General features: G+C 39.8%; 1 long non-coding RNA gene across 1 annotated transcript; it reads right to left on the bottom strand.

Annotated features, from left to right (window-relative positions):
* Window positions 1–3124: 3124 nt before the first annotated feature.
* LOC145863052 (uncharacterized) lies at window positions 3125–15484 on the bottom strand. The gene is made up of 2 exons (XR_014382384.1): window positions 14923–15484; window positions 3125–7063 (listed from the first exon to the last, which is right to left on the bottom strand). It is a non-coding gene; the product is annotated as an uncharacterized LOC145863052 (long non-coding RNA).
* Window positions 15485–16632: the final 1148 nt, after the last annotated feature.

Here is a 16632-nt window from a genome sequence, read left to right as displayed (position 1 = left end):
CCTTATAAGTGAATAAATATTTAGTTTAAGAATAACTCTGACTTGTGATAAGTTTTAATCATTTAATATTAAAGAAATTAACAACCACATTTGGTGATGTGAATCTTCACTTGGTGACCGCTCCTGATGACCTGGGTAAATGGTGCACCAGGGATCCCTCTAACTTGGGATCTCAGGGATACCACACTTCGGGAACGGAGAAGATGGACTCCCATTTGATCTGAGAGGCAGCGAGCCGAGTGGATACCACATCTCCAACGTAGTTTTAAAAATAAAGAATGAGGTGAGCGAAACAAGTGGAATTTTTAGAAAAGCCTCGTAGGCTCAGAGTGTGTATTCCTGAGTGAGGGGGGCACCTTGGAGGTGTAAACGGGGCCGAGGCAGTAGGCTCTGAGTGTGTTTTCCTTAGTGAGGGGGGCACCTTGGAGGTGTAAAGAGGGGCGAGCCAGCTATCTGTGTGAGCTGTATGAAATCTAGAATCTGTGTTTACTAGTTAAGACCATTTATGATATAGTATAAGATAGTAAGGTGCCCCTGTAAATGTTTTAAACATGTAATTATTTTAAACCTGTAATTGTTTTAAACCTGTACCCCATTTTAGAAGTATTGAAAGATGTAAATGTACGAGTTACATTATCCACAACTAATTGATTAGGTATGTTTGAGAATAGCATTGTGTGACTGTGGTATGAGAGTTGTGTGACTGTGGTATGAGAGTTGTGTGACTGTGATATGAGAGTTGTGTGACTGTTATATGAGAGTTGTCTGAATGTGGAAATGAGTCTTAATCTGACGTCTTGATAGTAACATATAGAAATATGCTTAATCAGATGATTGAAATGTGGATAATAAGCGGGATGATATTTTAGAAAGCAGAGGAAGGTCTATAGTTCCTGGGATGAGATGAGTGAGAAGCAGGACAGGTCACCGTCCTTAGTTAGTTAGTTAGTTAGTTAGTTAGTTAACGAAGCTAACGTTAGCTAGTTCATTATCACAAAAGTGAGAACTGCTCTAGATTGGAAACTTACATTAATGAGTGTAAAGCCATGTTGGCTTTATGGAAACGATATACAATATATGGGAAAGAATATAGTTGAGGAAATAATCCAAACCTAGTTGTGCGTAGTTAGGACATACCGTTAGCTAGCTAGCTAACGGTACTGTACTGTAGCTCATACAACGCCGACGGTCAAACCCGGCTTTCTAATATTTACGTTCATTAACTATAGTAACGTTATGGAAGATATTCACAGAAAACCAGCATTGTCTTCGTTATTCATTATTAGTATGTTATATTATAATAATAAATGATTTCGAGACATATTCAGAGCCAAACATCAACCCAACTTAACCTTTTTAACTGTTGTCGCATCCAAACTGTCACCATCGTTTTCAGTTGTAATTGCGAAGTTCCCGGAAGAAGTCCAGCAACAACGGAGGTTCCTCGATGAACCCACCTTCTAACAAGTTCTTTGAAGAACCTTTTGGGGCTGTTTTTCATTGACCAAGAACCCTACGGTTCTTAGGGGATCTGAGAACAACTCCAGTTGAACCCTTCATTTTTAGAGTGTAGTCGGCTCTATTTACTCTCAGATTCAAACATGATGATTAGTATCAACGATCAAGTCAGCTGCTGCTGCTCCAATACAGTATGAGGTGAGACGGTGAACTGATGTTGAACCGGGCAGTCAGCTGCTGCTGCTCCAATACAGTATGAGGTGAGACGGTGAACTGATGTTGAACTGGGCAGTCAGCTGCTGCTGCTCCAATACAGTATGAGGTGAGACGGTGAACTGACGTTGAACTGGGCAGTCAGCTGCTGCTGCTCCAATACAGTATGAGGTGAGACGGTGAACTGATGTTGAATCATAATGATTAAGTTAATTATTGAAACTGTTAAAAAAGAGTATATGACATATTAAATATATTACTCTATTGTTATCATAGAGAAACATCATGGAATATTGTACATCATATTAAATATATTACTGTATTGTTATCATATAGAAACATCATGGAATATTGTACTTCATATTAACATCAACATACATTATTGTTTCATTCAATTTCACATAATAAGGATATTTAATATTTTCAAGTTCAGAAGTCAGAACCCATCACCTGCTATGTAAAAGAGACAGAAGAATGCACAATGTTCAATGCTATCTGGGATCCTTGGGACATCCCTACCCTAAACCCTAACCTTAACCATTTTAAATGTCAACTTCAACGGGCTAGGGACGTCCCAAGGATGTATCTCTACCTGAAAATACATGATCTAAGTGATTGATAGTTGGTATTCAGCAGTTATAAAGCCTTATTTACTTTAATGAACTACTAAAATAGTGATTTTGTCAGACACCATAGACAGCAGCTCTACACTTTATTGACTGACTGATCCATTCATCCTTCCATCCCTCCTCAGCCTTCCTCTCCTCTGAAGACCCAGGGAGGGTGGAGCTCAGTCAGAGAGTTGTTGAGGGACTGGTTAGGAAGAACACTTCTACAGCCAGAGAGGTGAGAGGTCACACATGGTTTAGATGGTAAATTTTTATGTCCCCTTAGCGGTTCATCACATCAGCAAAAGGGAATATGTTCCATCATCTATATTTATTTACATTAGTGCAAATCGTCCACTGATATTGGTGTAATTTCTCACCCCTTCTGGCTGTATGAACGTTAATTTGCATATTCGGTGGCCAGACTCAAATTCCGAACACAATGCCCATCCTGGCAGATCTAAACCTAATGCAGCACATTGTGACTTTTGTGCATCCAGACCTAATGCAGATTGGAGTGATCAGATGACAGAAGTCACATTTAGGTGCCAGGTGTAACTGAGGCCATAGATGCTCCATATCAATTACTTTGAGTATTTTATATAATATGACTAAATGTGTTTCTGTGTTGCAGGGACAGTCAAGAAATGGAACAGCAAGGCCACAGAACAGGACATAAGCAGAGCTGTGGGAGACCACCTCAAGCCCCTGGTAGAGCCGGGGGTGGTGTTTACTACTCCACCACGCCTTCAGCAGGCTGGGAAAGTGGGATTGATACTGTTTTCATACTAAGATGGACATGGTCTGTTGATTGGTCAGTCATCGGGTTAATTTGTTTTACAATATGTTCAAATAAAGCTTTATTTATACAGCACATTTCAGACATGGATGCAACGTAATGGCTTCACAGGGAAAAAAAACAATGAAAATATACAGAAATATTTAGTACATTTACATTTTAGTCATTTAGCAGACGCTCTTATTCAGAGCAACTTAAATGCATACATTTAATGCATATTTTTTTTTGTACTGGCCCCCCGTGGGAATCGAACCCACAACCCTGGCGTTGCGCACGCCATGCTGGCATTAAAAACACCATGCTCTACCAACTGAGCCACAGGGAAGACGTTAATACACAACAAACATAAGAGGATAAAAACCAGAAGACTAACAACTGAAAGACAAATGAGCATTCTAAGGAAATGCCAATAATTAAAATATTAATTGGATGCAATATCCAACCCAAAATACCAGCTTGTTTTACTACACATTCCCCAGCAAGAAAAATCTAAAATGTTGCTCAAATAGAAGAGGGAACTAACATAGAGTCACTGACAACAACCACAACTAAACAGGTGGGTTTTAGGAGGGGCTCTGAAAGACACTATGGGGTGTCCACTGAAAGTTGACTAGTAACAACAACTGGGACCTAAAAGACACCCACCATGAGACCCACTAAATCTGCCCAAGAAGAGGAAAACAAAAGAAAAAAAACACACCAAACTTAAAGACAGGACGCAAACCAAAAAGGTGGAGCAACTGAAGGTGTTGACTCTCCACATGTATCAAAACAACTGGAGCACTGGGCCAGACACTCTTAAATAGAACCTGGACCAGCTCAGGTGAAACACCTTCCCACTAACGAGATGGACAACCCAGCACAGGTGTAACACATACTGACTAACGAGGTGACACCAATCAGTGCGTCCTACGTGCTAACGAGCTATACGTGGTAACGAGCTAGACGTGCTAACGAGCTAGACGTGCTAACGAGCTATATGGGCTAAAGTCCAACCTCAAAACATAAATGGAAAAACCAAAGCCTGTAACACCTTCCCCCTTAAGACAACAAATATATGCTATATTTTTTATGGACAATTTTACTCACCACCAGCAGAAAACAACTTCCATTTCACATTATAATCATCTACAATGCTTCACCTTCACCAATATAAACATGGTGTCTACTGGCTGTCAACAATTAAAACAAGAAAAAAAAAACATTTCTAAATAATAATATACAATCGTATTGTTTTCTCTCCCTTTTCTTTCTATAGAATCCTAAAACTCAATATCTTCAAGAACTCTCAACCCCCTTGGAACGAGCCCAAACAAAACTAATCTCCAAGCAAGCCTCTAACACCTTCTTCTTTAAGACAACAAATACATCCTATATTTTTGGCTGACAATAAAAATTAAAAAAACATTAAAAAAAATGTAATTCTTAATATATACATTTTTCTACAATGTTTTTTGTTTTGTTTCTAGAACTCTCGTCCCCTTGGAACGAGCCCAAACAAAACTCATCTCCAATACAGAAAAATGTGCAGTCAAAATAAATAAAGATCCATGGCAAAGCACTGGCTAAACGCAAAACACAACACTTTTTGACTGCCCACCCTTGAGACAAACAGCAACCAAGTTGTCCTTACCACGGACATGTCTGATTTCAAGAGGAAACTCCTGCAATATCCGTAGTAACTTTCCACCTCACTGCAGAGCTTATCTCTCTTTTCAGGGTTCACTAGATAGGCATGTTGTTGGATCGGGGCCCAGTCCCCAATGTCATGCTCTAGTACATTTGGGTTGGCACATCTGAGAATGAACCCTGATATTCTAAAAGCAGGGTAACAATGTCAATATAATTGTACCGAAAAATTGTCAGTTGGTTACATAAATAATTATGATTACTAAATCTTACATGAAATGTAAATATGAAATATTTGGTTGCATAGTCTTATTTTCGAAGTCTTTTCAATTACATGGTGCTAGATGGGATATCCCCAATGTCAAAACACAGTTTGTAATATACTGAAAACCTAAACATAAAATGTGCTATGAACACAAACATCTGCCACAACAATCATATTACTGGTAATTTTTTAAACAAGCACCTTATAAACTGCACAAGCACCAAAAACACTTGTTTTAACGAGTAGCAATAAATCACTGATATCCATTCGGGGGGAAATCAGGTTGTACGTGCTGTTGAAACTAACACAACAACAAAAAACACATGGAAATGAGAGATATATTTTACCTCACTGGTTAGAGGACAACCTGCAGAAGACAGTCAGCTACATTTTGGAGTGATGAATTAAAATGTAGGGGTCGCTAAACAAAGGAACATAACACTTATTTGTCATAACTCATCGATATCATGTTGAAATCATTTGTGTGACAGAAGGGAGATGAGGTTGCACGTCCTGTTAAAACTAACAGCTCAAAAACCACACAGAATCTGGGAATAATGTGTACATCACTGGTTAGAGGACAACTTGTAGAAAACAGCTAGCTACATATTGAAGTGTTGCATTTTGATTCAAGTTGGTCATCAATGTGGTAAGTGTAACAAAACACTATTTTTGTTAGTCACTTTTTGTTAAATCTCATAAATAGTACTCTTCCATTTCAGAGCCTGGATTTTCCCTGAGGCTAATATCCATATCATGTTGAAATCAATAGAACAGGGGACAAATGTTTAGGGTTCTACATTGTGACATCATTAAAATACTCCTACTACAATGTTAAAACATTCTACATTGTGACATTATATCATTGATATCATGAAACAACTCCTTCATGTATTTTCTGATGTTTGATCAGATGTCTTTTATCGGAGAATCTCTTGTCACACTGATCACAGCTATAAGATTTCTCTCCTGTGTGTATTCTCTGGTGTAGAGTCAGAGAGCCAGATGCAGCAAAACTCTTACCACATTGATCACAGCTATAAGATTTCTCTCCTGTGTGTGTTCTCTGATGTGATACTAGGCTGGTGAGCCAAGAAAATATTGTCCCACATTGACTACAGCTACATTATTTCTCTCCTGTGTGTGTTCTCTGGTGTTTAGTGAGATAGCTAGACGTAGAAAAACTCTTCCCACATTGAGTACAGCTATATGGTTTCTCTCCTGTATGAGTTCTCTGGTGTTTAGTGAGATCTCGAGATGTAGAAAAACTCTTCCCACATTGAGTACAGCTATAAGGTTTCTCTCCTGTGTGTGTTCTCTGGTGTAATATCAGGCGTCTGGCCGAGTAAAACTCTTCCCACATTGATTACAGCTATAAGATTTCTCTCCTGTGTGTGTTTTCTGGTGCTTCTTCATATTCTGTGAAGATGAGAATCTTTTTCCACAATCTGAACAGTGGAATGGTTTCTCTCCTGTGTACTCGCTGGTGTCTAGTCAGATGGCAAGATACAATTTAATTCTTCCCACATTGATCAAAGCTATAAGATTTCTCTCCTGTGTGTGTTCTCTGGTGTACAGTCAGTTCACTAGATGTAATAAAACTTTTCACACATTGATTACAACTAAAAGATTTCTCTCCTGTGTGTGTCCTCTGGTGTGATAACAGGTTGCTTGACTGAGTAAAACTCTTCCCACATTGAGTACAGCTGTACGGTTTCTCTCCTGTATGTGTTCTCTGGTGTATAATCGGATAGCTAGATGTAGTAAAACTCTTCCCACATTGATCACAGCTGTAAGGTTTCTCTCCAGTGTGAATTCTCTGGTGTACTTTTAGTGATTTTAATCTTAAGTAACTCTTCCCACAATCAAAACAGTGGTGAGATTTCTCTATTGTGTGTGTTCGCTGGTGTATTTTAAGTTCTGATGAAGATTTGCAATGTTTTCCACAGTCAGAGCAGCAGATAGATTTCTTCCCTGTGGGTCTCTGCTGGTGTTTCTTGAGGTGATAGAATCTGGACAGACTCTTCTCTGACTCGTTAGCATCATGATGTTGAGGCTCCCCAGAGGATCCATGATAGTCACGTCTCTCTCCTGTGTGAACAAGTCAGACAGATAGTTAAAGGCTCACAACAGCAGAAATCCACTGAAAAAGGTGATGCAAACAGCGTAGCCATGATACTGTACAACAATTGACGTCTGTAATGAATGTTAAAATTACTTGACAATTGTCTTAAGACAGTCAAGTGAGCAACAATAGTCATATTTAGTCCTATTTTCACATTAGTAGTAACTAGATATAAGTAAAAGGTGTTGAACTCCTAAGCAGTGTGCCAGGCGACTTTTGTTCTCAAATATAGGCACCTTTCTGTGTTTGCTAAAATTGCGACAAGGGCGATGCACACACAATTTGATTGCAGAAACACCTCCCTGCTCATGCAGAAACCGCTAGTTATGGATGTAGTATATCTGCCTGGAGCAAAAATGGTGAGCAAGTGGCCTAAGCTGTGCCATTAGAGATTCTGGGTTCGAGTCAAAGCTCTGTTGCAGCCAGCCGCAACCGGGAGGCCCATGGGGCGACGCACAATTGGCCCACCGTCGTCCGGGTTAGGGGAGGGTTTGGCCGGCAGGGATATCCTTGTCTCATCGCGCACTAGCGACTCCTGTGGCGGGCCGGGCGCAGTGCACGCTGACCAGGTCACCAGGTGTACGTGTTTCCTCCGACACATTGGTGCTGCTGGCTTCCGGGTTGGATGGGCATTGTGTCAAGAAGCAGCGCGGCTGGGTTGGGTTGTGTTTCGGAGGACGCATGGCTCTCGACCTTCGCCTCTCCAGAGTCCGTATGGGAGTTGCAGCGATGAGACAAGACTGTAAGTACCAATTGGGGAGAAAAAAGGGGTGAAAAAATATATATATTTAAAAAATGGTGAGCAAAGATTAGTTTTCACAATGTATTCTGAATATTACAGCACTAGATCAGGAGTGCTACTCAAGGAAACTCACATTAAGCTCTGTGTCTATTCACTAATTCACCACCGTGGGGGAAACTCAGGGGAGTTCTCATAGGCTGACAGCAAAAATAGCCTCCATTTCCAGGTTGATTATGATTATTATTATCATTTGACACTACTTTGGATTATAATTGTAAGGCTCGTTTGAATGCCCTGATTTAACCTCTCTAGGGTAGGTGGCACCAAATCGTCCCACCTACGTAACAGCCAGTGGAATCCTGTGGCGCGTTATTCAAATACCTTAGAAATGCTATTACTTCAATTTCTCAAACATATGACTATTTTACACCATTTTAAAGACAAGACTCTCGTTATACTAACCATGCTGTCCGATTTCAAAAAGGCTTTACAACGAAAGCAAAACATTAGATTATGTCAGCAGAGTACCCAGCCAGAAATAATCAGACACCCATTTTTCAAGCTAGCATATAATGTCACCTAAACCCAAACCACAGCTAAATGTAGCACTAACCTTTGATGATCTTCATCAGATGACAACCCTAGGACATTATGTTATACAATACATGCATGTTTTGTTCAATCAAGTTCATATTTATATCAAAAAACAGCTTTTTACATTAGCATGTGACTAGCATGTGACTAGCATTCCCACCGAACACTGCCGGTGAATTTACTAAATTACTCACGATAAACGTTCACAAAAAGCATAACAATTATTTTAAGAATTATAGATACAGAACTCCTCTATGCACTCGATATGTCCGATTTTAAAATAGCTTTTCGGTGAAAGCACATTTTGCAATATTCTCAGTAGATAGCCCGGCATCACAGGGCTAGCTATTTAGACACCCAGCAAGTTTAGCACTCACCAAAGTCAGATTTACTATAAGAAAAATGTTATTACCTTTGCTGTCTTCGTCAGAATGCACTCCCAGGACTTCTACTTCAATAACAAATGTTGGTTTGGTCCCAAATAATCCATCGTTATATCCAAATAGCGGCGTTTTGTTCGTGCGTTCAAGACACTATCCGAAAGGGTAAATAAGGGTGACGAGCATGGCGCAATTCGTGACAAAAAAAATCTAAATATTCCATTACCGTACTTCGAAGCATGTCAACCGCTGTTTAAAATCAATTTTTATGCCATTTTTCTCATAAAAAAGCGATAATATTCCGACCGGGAATCTGCGTTTAGGTAAACAGACGAAAGAAAATAAAGCATGGGGTCGACTCGGGCACGCGCCTAAGCCCATAGTACTCTGATCGGCCACTTGCCAAAAGCGATAATGTGTTTCAGCCAGAGGCTGCCTCGATATCATTCAGCTTTTTCTCGGGCTCTGAGAGCCTATGGGAGCCGTAGGAAGTGTCACGTTATAGCAAAGATCCTCAGTCTTCAATAAAAAGAGCCAAGATGAAACACAACTTGTCAGACAGGCCACTTCCTGCATGGAATCTTCTCAGGTTTTGGCCTGCCATATGAGTTCTGTTATACTCACAGACACCATTCAAACAGTTTTAGAAACTTTAGGGTGTTTTCTATCCAAAGCCAATAATTATATGCATATTCTAGTTACTGGGCAGGAGTAGTAACCAGATTAAATCGGGTACGTTTTTTATCCGGCCATGTCAATACTGCCCCCTAGCCCTAACAGGTTAATGTAATGTTTGTGTTATTGTCAAATGTACTACTTTATATTTAAAAACGACTTCAACCAGTAAAATGCTCATTGGCTAGTTTTCCATCATCCTGACATCAGCCTGCCAATGAGGTTTTGTCCACTAAGTGTATGCCAAAATTGTCTATAATCTCACCTAACAATAACATAGACCTACTGTAGGACCCATAACTTCACCTAACAACAACATAGACCTAGGACTATAAATCATTTAATGTCTTTGTCATGACAGTTCATAACCTGATCACCAGATAATTTTGTGAATAATCCCACTAGGCTACTCTGTAATGTGTTGTCATTCTAAATGTCCTGAATAAAAGAAAATATCTCTGTGTGTTGTACAATAGCCTATCCATCAAGGAACAGTTCTCTACACATTATGAGCTAAGTATCTCCGTTTCCAAACGGACTAACGAGACCCTACTGTAAATCAAGTAGACAATAGCACATTATAAATAGCGATTTGTTAGGGATGTTGGATCCAACGTGGAGCACGGCATAACTGTCTTCACCAAAGTAATGAATGAAGAAGCACTTTGGTTGTTGTTGCATGTCGTGATGTTTGTCATTTGACTGGCATGCAGAAAATGATTTCCTGGATCAGCTGATGATAGTTGAACATGTGACTGTAACTAAACAGCTACAGTATTAAGTATTAAGTGTAATTATTGAAGAACCGCATTAATGACAGTATCCATTTGGGTGTTGTCAATAAAGTTAAGGTGACTCTCGGTTAGAACCATTGGATTTAGTAAACTGAAATGATTTAGGATTTCTGTGCCCATGAAAACTGTTTTCCCAGCGTAATATAAGGAGACACTAAATGTTACGTAGTTAAAGTGCATTTCAGAGATCTGAATACAAAAAACTGTCCGACAGCAAGATCCAGTATTTAAGTTGAAGTTCATCATATGACAAGCGTAACGTTATGACTATAACTACTGTTCCCTGAAGGAGGGAAACTAGGTACAACATACTATTAAATCCTCATGTTATGACTATAACTACTGTTCCCTGAAGGAGGGAAACTAGGTACAACATACTATTAAATCCAAATGTTATGACTATAACTACTGTTCCCTGAAGGAGGGAAACTAGGTACAACATACTATTAAATCCACATGTTATGACTATAACTACTGTTCCCTGAAGGAAGGGAAACTAGGTACAACATACTATTAACCTCTATGGGCTAGGTGGGACGAATTCGTCCCACCTACGTAACAGCCACTGGCAGCCTGTGGCGCGATTTTCAAAACCTTAAAAATCCTATTACTTCAATTTCTCAAACATATGACTATTTTACAGCTATTTAAAGACAAGACTCTCGTTAATCTAAACACACTGTCCGATTTCAAAAAGGCTTTACAACGAAAGCAAAACATTAGATTATGTCAGCAGAGTACCAAGCCAGAAATAATCAGACACCCATTTTTCAAGCCAGCATATAATGTCACCAAAACCCAGAAGACAGCTAAATGCAGCACTCACCTTTGATGATCTTCATCAGATGACAACCCTAGGACATTATGTTATACAATACATGCATGTTTTGTTCAATCAAGTTCATATTTATATCAAAAACCAGCTTTTTACATTAGCATGTGACGTTCAGAACTAGCATACCCCCCGCAAACTTCCGGGGAATTCGCTAACATTTTACTAAATTACTCACGATAAACGTTCACAAAAAGCATAACAATTATTTTAAGAATTATAGATACAGACCTCCTCTATGCACTCGATATGTCCGATTTTAAAATAGCTTTTTGGTGAAAGCACATTTTGCAATATTCTAAGTACATAGCCCAGGCATCACGGGCTCGCTATTTAGACACCCGGCAAGTTTAGCACTCACCATAATCATATTTACTATTATAAAAGTTTGATTACCTTTTGTTGTCTTCGTCAGAATGCACACCCAGGACTGCTACTTCAATAACAAATGTTGGTTTGGTCCAAAATAATCCATCGTTATATCCGAATAGCGGCGTTTTGTTCGTGCGTTCCAGACACTATCCGAAATAGTAAAGAAGTGTCGCGCGCATGGCGCAATTCGTGACAATAAAATTCTAAATATTCCATTACCGTACTTCGAAGCATGTCAACCGCTGTTTAAAATCAATTTTTACGCCATTTTTCTCGTAGAAAAGCGATAATATTCCGACAGGGAATCTCCTTTTCGGCAAACAGAGGAAAAAATCCCAAAGGCGGGGGCGGTCGGGTCACGCGCATAAGCCCAGTGTCCCTTGATCGGCCACTTGAGAAAGGCGATAATGTGTTTCAGCCTGGGGCTGGAATGACGACATTCAGTTTTTTCCCGGGCTCTGAGCGCCTATGGACGACGTGGGAAGTGTCACGTTAGAGCAGAGATCCTTAGTAAATGATAGAGATGGAAAAGAAGTTCAAGAAATGGTCAGACAGGCCACTTCCTGTAAAGGAATCTCTCAGGTTTTGACCTGCCATTTGAGTTCTGTTATACTCACAGACACCATTCAAACAGTTTTAGAAAATTTAGGGTGTTTTCTATCCATATGTAATAAGTATATGCATATTCTAGTTACTGGGTAGGAGTGGTAACCAGATTAAATCGGGTATGTTTTTTATCCAGCCGTGTCAATACTGCCCCCTAGCCCTAACAGGTTAAATCCACACCTCGCTGGAAGCCCCGCATTCCACAGGTGATGAGCGTGAGACTCGGATATATTCCTTAAATGATTTAATCCTTAAATGTAATACCTCACTTCACCGACCCAGGAAGTGGCGGAGCCAAACAGGTGTTGTAACTCATTCATAACTGGCACGCAGATCAGTAGAAATGGTCAGATAAATTGGCACTTCAAACGGAAATGGAAAAAGTTTGCCTATTTTACCGGAATCTTCAGGAACATAACGTCAGAATTAACGAAGGCCAGCAGCAGGTGGGGAATTGGTTATTTTCTTCTGGTTATATTGACCTCTGGCTTCCTCAAGTCATTTGTGTGTGTTAACTATTTATTCAAACGCTTGAAGCATCAGTTCAGTTCAAGTTCTGCACATACAGTTGATTTTATTAAACACATGGGGTGTGTCTATATGAACAAATACACGTCATAAAATTTCAACCAATCAATTGGTAGAAAGAAAATACAATTTTTTTATAAATCCACCTAGAACATACAACATACATGCACTCAGACCCCTTCCCTTTTTACACATTTGGTTATTATAATATATATATATTTTTTTCAATTATCAATATTCAGACAATACCTCATAAAGACATCACAATACACCATAAAAGTGAGAGAAAAAAAGTTTAGAAATACTTAGATAGATAGATATTTATACATCTATCTATCTATCAATCTATCTATATCTATATCTATATATCTATATATCTATATATCTATATATCTATATATCTATATATCTATATATCTATATATCTATATATATATATATCTCTAGGTCATGCCAGTAGGCTACAGTAGGTTGGATCTCTAGGTCATGCCAGTAAGCTACAGTAGGTTGTAACTCTCTAGGTCATGCCAGTAGGTTACAGTAGGTTGTATCTCTCTAGGTCATGCCAGTAGATTACAGTAGGTTGTATCTCTCTAGGTCATGCCAGTAGGCTACAGTAGGTTGTATCTCTCTAGGTCATGCCATTAGGTTACAGTAGGTTGTAACTCTCTAGGTCATGCCAGTAGGTTACAGTAGGTTGTATCTCTCTAGGTCATACCAGTAGGCTACAGTAGGTTGTATCTCTCTAGATCATGCCAGTAGGCTACAGTAGGTTGTAACTCTCTAGGTCATGCCAGTAGGTTACAGTAGGTGGATCTCTCTAGGTCATGCCAGTAGGCTACAGTAGGTTGTATCTCTCTAGGTCATGCCAGTAGGCTACAGTAGGTGGTAACTCTCTAGGTCATGCCAGTAGGTTACAGTAGGTTGTAACTCTCTAGGTCATGCCAGTAGGTTACAGTAGGTTGTAACTCTCTAGTTCATGCCAGTAGGTTACAGTAGGTTGTATCTCTCTAGGTGATGCCAGTAGGTTGTATCTCTCTAGGTCATGCCAGTAGGTTACAGTAGGTTGTATCTCTCTAGGTCATGCCAGTAGGCTACAGTAGGTTGTATCTCTCTAGGTCATGCCAGTAGGTTACAGTAGGTTGTAACTCTCTAGGTCATGCCAGTAGGCAACATCTCTCTAGGTCATGCCAGTAGGCTACAGTAGGTTGCATCTCTCTAGGTCATGCCAGTAGGTTACAGTAGGTTGTAACTCTCTAGGTCATGCCAGTAGGTTACAGTAGGTTGTATCTCTCTAGGTCATGCCAGTAGGCTACAGTAGGTTGTAACTCTCTAGGTCATGCCAGTAGGCTACAGTAGGTTGTAACTCTCTAGGTCATGCCAGTAGGTTACAGTAGGTGGATCTCTCTAGGTCATGCCAGTAGGTTACAATAGGTTGTAACTCTCTAGGTCATGCCAGTAGGCTACAGTAGGTTGTAACTCTCTAGGTCATGCCAGTAGGTTACAGTAGGTTGTAACTCTCTAGGTCATGCCAGTAGGTTACAGTAGGTTGTATCTCTCTAGGTCATGCCAGTAGGTTACAGTAGGTTGTATCCAAGTGGAAACAATTATCAACACAATGTGGAAAGTGTTGAATTTGGTCAACAACAAAATGAATGGCTTATTTGCTAAGTGAGGTTTACTTGATCCAACAGAAGTTTTGTAATTCTTCAGTTATGTGGACACGTGACATACCGACAACTTTGATAAAAACACTATAGGGTTTGTCTCCAGATCGCTATGCATATTCATGCTAGTAGCTTAGCATCTCTCTCCATTGAATACAGGCGGTTGACTTCAACAACCCTCATAGAATATAAACAATAGATTACAATAATAAGATGTATCCACCAATCCAAAGACAGGATAGGTGGGAGCGAGACAACCCACAGTGCTGCTTTGTGGACAACGACTCCCCTTGTTAGGGCAGAGAGACATCTTGTCAGTATATCCATAATCTTTGGTGTAGCCAACCCAACTCTCACATGGCTCTATTGGGGGGCACGGTGTGTAGTAAAACATCACTACATTAAAATCACTACATGCCGTGGCCCCCAGTCTGCGGTCAGCAGACAGACCCTTCTCAAATATATATGTTAAGTCACTTTTTGGAAACGGAACGGAGAAAACAAGGGGTAGCTTGTTCTCTACGCCGTCTGATTCTAGACATATCAGTCATCATCCCAGGGCCCTCCGTTGAAGAGGTATTGACGAGCCAACTCTGAATATCCAAAGTTAAAAACGAATTGAAGGCGGTACTTACTGGTGTTAATCAGATCTCCTGTCTCCTCCTCTTCATCTTTCAATGTGACAGTAATCTCTCCTTCCTTCTTCACTCCAAAAACAGCATCATCCTCTTCTTCCTCTTCTTTCACTGAAACGTCTTTCTCTTCTTCTTTCACTGTAACAGCCTCACCCTTTACTTCTTGTTTTACTGTAACATCCTCCTCTTCCTTCTCCTCTTTCACGACAATGTTCAGCCCCAGAGCTTCTTTCTGCGTCCAGCAGACCTCCTCTTCTTTAACAGGAGGGGAGTAGTTTAGGGAGCTCATGTTCGGGGATGTTAGCTAGCTATCATTAGCGACCAGGCTAATGGTAACTTAACCAGCCAGCTACTATAGCTGACTAATAAACAATAACGTAATATTAAATTAAATAGGTTAACAAGTAGATACGACAGAAGTGTGTCTAAAACACAGTAGGTAATATAGACCGAAAGCGTATAAATAGCTTGAATCTTTCGGCTATGTTGGCTAGCAAGCTACCGAGGTGGTTGACGAGCTGTTTATGAAGAACCGTCCACTAGATTATACGTCACGCTGGCAGCATCGCCTGAAAGACGCACATCGCCGTCTGCTGACTGGAGGGAAACGCAGTTGAGGATCAGATTTTATTTTCAGACAAAGATTATTTTACATGGATTTAATTAAATAATACTATTATATTGAGACATACAAAGACCTGAATGTGTTGGTTGATTAGTGTGAATAAAAAATGTTTACTACAGCACATTTAAGGCAGTTTCATTCAGTCAAACTAAATCTAAATAAGTAGCCAGTTACTGTAGGTCTATACTGCTCCTACATGGTGTAACAATACATCATGTAGATGTATATAATGAACAGACTAGGTCTATACTGCTCCTACGTGGTGTAACAATACATCATGTAGATGTATATAATGAACAGACTAGGTCTATACTGCTCCTACATGGTGTAACAATACATCATGTAGATGTATATAATGAACAGACTAGGTCTATAATATATAATATAATATATAATATATTCCAAACATGTAACCCAAGAATTTTTCATTTTTGAACTTCGTTACAGGTTTAGTCAAAACATCTGCAGCCATGTCTGCCGTTGGACAATATTCAATACTTATTTTACCATCACTGAGTGCAGATCGAATTAAATGATATCTGATGTCGACATGTTTACATCTCTGACGACATACTGGGTTCTTTGACAGAGCAATTGCACCTTGGTTATCTTCAAAGATTGTTACTGGTGTATATTGGCACTCATTATCCATCTCGCCCAATAACTGTACAAGGTACAAACTTTCTTGTGTAGTAGCAGCCAGTGCCATGTACTCTGCTTCACATGTAGATAAAGCTACTGTTGGCTGCTTCTTAGACCTCCATGAAATGACAGGTCCACATTTAGTTAAACTAAAACAATACCCTGTTATGCTTCGTCTGTCACTTTGATCTGCTGCCCAGTCAGCATCACTATATGCTACGAGGTTGAGTTTTTCCACCCCCTTTTTGTAACACAACTCCTGATTCATTGTTCCCTTCAAGTACCTCAACACATGTTTAGCTTTTATCCAGTGTTGCTCTTTTGGTTCTGATAGGTATTGTGACAGCTTGCTGACAATCCAACTGATATCCGATCTTGTACATGTCATCACAGCCTATCACTTCACGATACCTTTTTGAATCAATAAGTTCACCATCACCATC

The sequence above is a fragment of the Salmo salar genome, chromosome 02, assembly GCF_965601325.2.
Source record: "Salmo salar chromosome 02, fSalSal1, whole genome shotgun sequence".
In the NCBI taxonomy this organism is placed as follows: Eukaryota; Metazoa; Chordata; class Actinopteri; order Salmoniformes; family Salmonidae; genus Salmo; species Salmo salar.
This window is presented reverse-complemented; position numbering and strand designations above follow the sequence as displayed.